Here is a 3,865-nt window from a genome sequence, read left to right as displayed (position 1 = left end):
GTCACCCATGTACTTGGACAAATAGACAGGGAGGGGACAACAACATCCAAGAAAGACTCGACAGAGCCCTAGCAACATTGGAGTGGAAGGAGGCATATCTTAGAACCCATGTACAACACCTAAGCAAGTATAAATCTGATCATTACCCTTTGTTAATTAACTTAGTGGGAGAATCAAAGAGAAATAGCAAAAAAATTTTAAATTCAGATTTGAAAAAATGTGGTTAACAAACAAAGAGTGTAACAAAATAGTGGAAGAAAGCTAGCATAGAAGGTCAAGGAGCATTAGAGAAAAATTGACTTGGTGTGCTGAAGAGCTACATAGTTAGAGGCAAGAAACCTTTGATGTAGTCCCAAAAAAAATTAGAGAATTACAAAAGGAAATAGAACATCTGAATGTAGCACCTCAAATTGAAGAAGTAATAAAGAAGACTAAATGGAAAAGGCAAAACTTGATGAACTGTTGAAGATAGAAGAAATCTAATGGAGCAAAAGATCAATGGCCAATTGGTTAAAAGATGGTGATAAAAACACCAAATTCTTTCACCATAAAGCTTCATAAAGGAGAATGAGGAATTGGGTGAAATCCATTGCGGACGATAGGGGGTGAAGCATGAGGAGGAGGAGAAAATTGAATGGGTGATGAGAAATTTCTTTGAAAAACTATTCACATCCGAGGAGACCATAGATGTGAAAGAAACGGTGGAGGTGGTCAGAGGAAGAATAAATGAGGAAAGGTTTGCGGTCCTCAATGATGATTTTACCAAAGAAGTGATCCAAGCCCTCCAACAAATGCACCTGAACAAGGCACCAGAACTGGACTGGCGCTTTTCTACCAAAAGATGTGAAAAGTACTCGGCAATGAAGTGACCAAAATTGTTCTCAGAATTCTAAATGATGGGGTTGATCCCGAACCGTTGAACTATACCTACATATGCATGATCCCAAAGGTAAACAAGCCCAGGCACACAAGGGAGTTCAGGCCAATATTCCTATGTAATGTAATTCTTAAGTTAGCAATAAAGACTCTAGCAAATAGGCTGAAAATCATTCTTCCTGAGGTAATTGGTGAAAATAAAAGCGCTTTCGTCCCGACGAAGATTGATAATAAACAATGGCCTTAGTGTTTTTGATGTCTTTCACTATATGAAGAAGAAGACAATAGGAGGCAAAGGATATGTGGGAATGAAGCTAGATATGGAGAAGGCATACGATAGAGTAGAGTGGGACTTTTTGAAAGAGGTTCTAAGCACAATGGGCTTTCCAGAACGGTGGGTTCGAGTAATCTGGAATTGCGTGACTGCGACATCATTCTCTATTCTTTTAAATGGAGTCTCTAGTAAAATTTTTCATCCTATCCGAGGGCTGAGACAGGGGGACCCCCTATCCCCCTATCTTTTCATCTTGTGTGCAGAGGTTCTATCCGGAACACTGATTAAGGCACAGAACAGCAGAGCTATCCAAGGAATAAAGATTGCGAAGAACAGTCCAGAGATAAATCATCTGTTTTTTGCAGATGATAGTATCTTTTTTACTAGAACATCAGATCAGGCAATCCAATCAGTCAAAGAGGCTCTTATTTCTTACCAAAACGCATTTGGACAGTGCATTAACTTTGATAAATCTAAGTTATCTTTTAGCCGAAACGTGCTACCTAACAGAAAAGATGCCATTAAGGACATGCTAGGTATTAAGGCAGTAGAAAGACACTCGAAGTATCTTGGATTTCCAACCTTCGTGGGAAGATCCAAGAAACAAGTTTTTGACTATGTTCAGGACAGAGTGTGGAAGAAATTGAAGGGGTAGAAAGAAAAGGTGCTCTTGAGGGTAAGAAAGGAAACACCAATAAAAGCAGTCACTCAAACCATTCCCACTTACATAATGGGATGTTTCAAGCTGCCAATGAGCTTATGCCAACATATAGAAATGATGATAAATATGTTTTACTGGGAATCTAATAATGGAGAAAGAAGAATTCACTAGGTAAGATGGAATAAATTATGTTAGTCAAAACAGAATGGAGGCCTTGATTCAAAGACATGAAAGCTTTTAATACAGCTCTTTTGGCAAAATAGGGACGGAGATTGATTAAAAATCCAGAGTCTTTGGCGGAAAGAACAATGAAAAACAAATATTTCAATAGAAAAGAGTTCCTTAATTCATATGTGGGCTTTGCACCAAGCTATACATGGAGAAGCATTTGGCAAGCTAAACATGTCCTAGAAAAGGAAGGATAGCAGAGGATTGGAAATGGCAGGAGAGCAAGAATCTGGAGGGACCCTTGGTTACCTAAACAGAATGGATCAAAATCATGGAGCCTCCCAGTTATTTTGAATCCATAATCAACAATGGCAGAGCTCATTCAAAACGAAAGAAAAATATGGAACACGGAACTTATCAGGAGGATCTTTCTACCCTTTGAAGCCCAACAAGTATTAGATATCACGATTCCAATATCAGAATAAAAGATAGCTTTACTTGGAAGAGAACAAGAGATGGAAAGTTCAGTGTCAAAACAGCATACCATGCAATTAAAGAACTAGATCAAAACCAGTCCAACAATCAAAATAACAAGGAAAGTGAAGAAAATACTTGGAAGAATATTTGAAAAATTCAAGCTCCACCAAGGGTGCTCAATTTCATATGGCAATTGATCTATAACTCCCTCCCAACGAAGCTGAACTTGAAGCGAAGAGGAATTAATGTTGCTTCCAGTTGTCCAAGATGCGGAGAAGAAGACGAATCAGAAGCCCATGTGGTGAGGGACTATTGGTATGCAAGAAAATTCTGGTTTGCGTCGCCTCTAACACTAAGAAATGAACCTACAAAAAATCAAGGGCTGAAAAATTGGATGTTTAATTTATTAGAAAAGTTAGATGAGAAAAGGAAAGCCATGTTTTGTGTGCTGTTCAACCAACTTTGGCGATCCCGCAACGTGCAGGTATTCGAAGGAACAAATGCAACAATTGAAGAGGAGATTGAGTGTGTGATGAAGGACTTTGAAGATTTTCTGAAGGTAAACTCAAGAAATAAGAAATTAAGGGTAGTTGACTCTTTATTGACTCAATTAAGAGAGACTTGAGAGGTGCCACCAACCAGAATTGTTAAAATTAATGTTGATGCATCCATATCAAGAGATGTGCATGGAGGTGTGGGTGTAATTGCAAGGGATGAGATGGGTTTAATCTTGGGGGCAGCTAGTTGGGTCATACCTTTTCACTTAGAGACCCATGAGGCTGAGGCATATGCAGCCTATTTGGGAGCAGAATTTGCTAAACATTGTTGTTTCAATGAAGTAATCATAGAAAGTGATAGCTATGAAGTAGTGAAAGCTCTTAAACAAGAAAAGTCAATAGAATCTTATTTTGGAACATTCATTGCTGACACATTAGCAATATTAAGAGGACTTAGATTATTTTTCTTTAGTCATGTCAAGAGAAATAGAAATAGAGTGGCTCATGAACTAGCTAAGATGGCTTTTATCAGTCTAAATTTTATGTGGATGAAAGAGGCACCAAACCATATACAAAATCTAGCCATGTTGGATATTTTACCACCAATGGATTGAATCAAAACTCTTTTTTTTCTAAAAAAAAAAAAAAACACAACAGAAAGGGTAGACCGATAAAAACCTAAACTCCATATCTATTTAACATCTTAAAACTTTCCTCACATGTTTTTCATAGTAGGAATAATTTTTTGTGATAATTTACCTATATTTATTTTTATGTGAAGTTAATAGATAAAAATTATTAACTAATTTGACATATTTAACTAAATTATTATCTAATAATTTTTAACTATCAACTTCATATAAAAATAATTATATATAAGTTTCTAATATAATTTCTGGCCATCCCAATTTC

The 3,865-nt window shown here is 36.9% G+C and overlaps 1 long non-coding RNA gene across 1 annotated transcript; it reads right to left on the bottom strand.

The window, feature by feature from the left end:
* LOC110270933 lies at positions 1-3,452 on the bottom strand. Its single transcript, XR_002360727.1, has 2 exons — positions 2,592-3,452; positions 1-119 (listed from the first exon to the last, which is right to left on the bottom strand). It is a non-coding gene; the product is annotated as an uncharacterized LOC110270933 (long non-coding RNA).

The sequence above is a fragment of the Arachis ipaensis genome, chromosome B04, assembly GCF_000816755.2.
Source record: "Arachis ipaensis cultivar K30076 chromosome B04, Araip1.1, whole genome shotgun sequence".
In the NCBI taxonomy this organism is placed as follows: Eukaryota; Viridiplantae; Streptophyta; class Magnoliopsida; order Fabales; family Fabaceae; genus Arachis; species Arachis ipaensis.
Note: the sequence above shows the minus strand (reverse complement) of the source record. Positions and strands in the feature narration are given on the sequence as shown.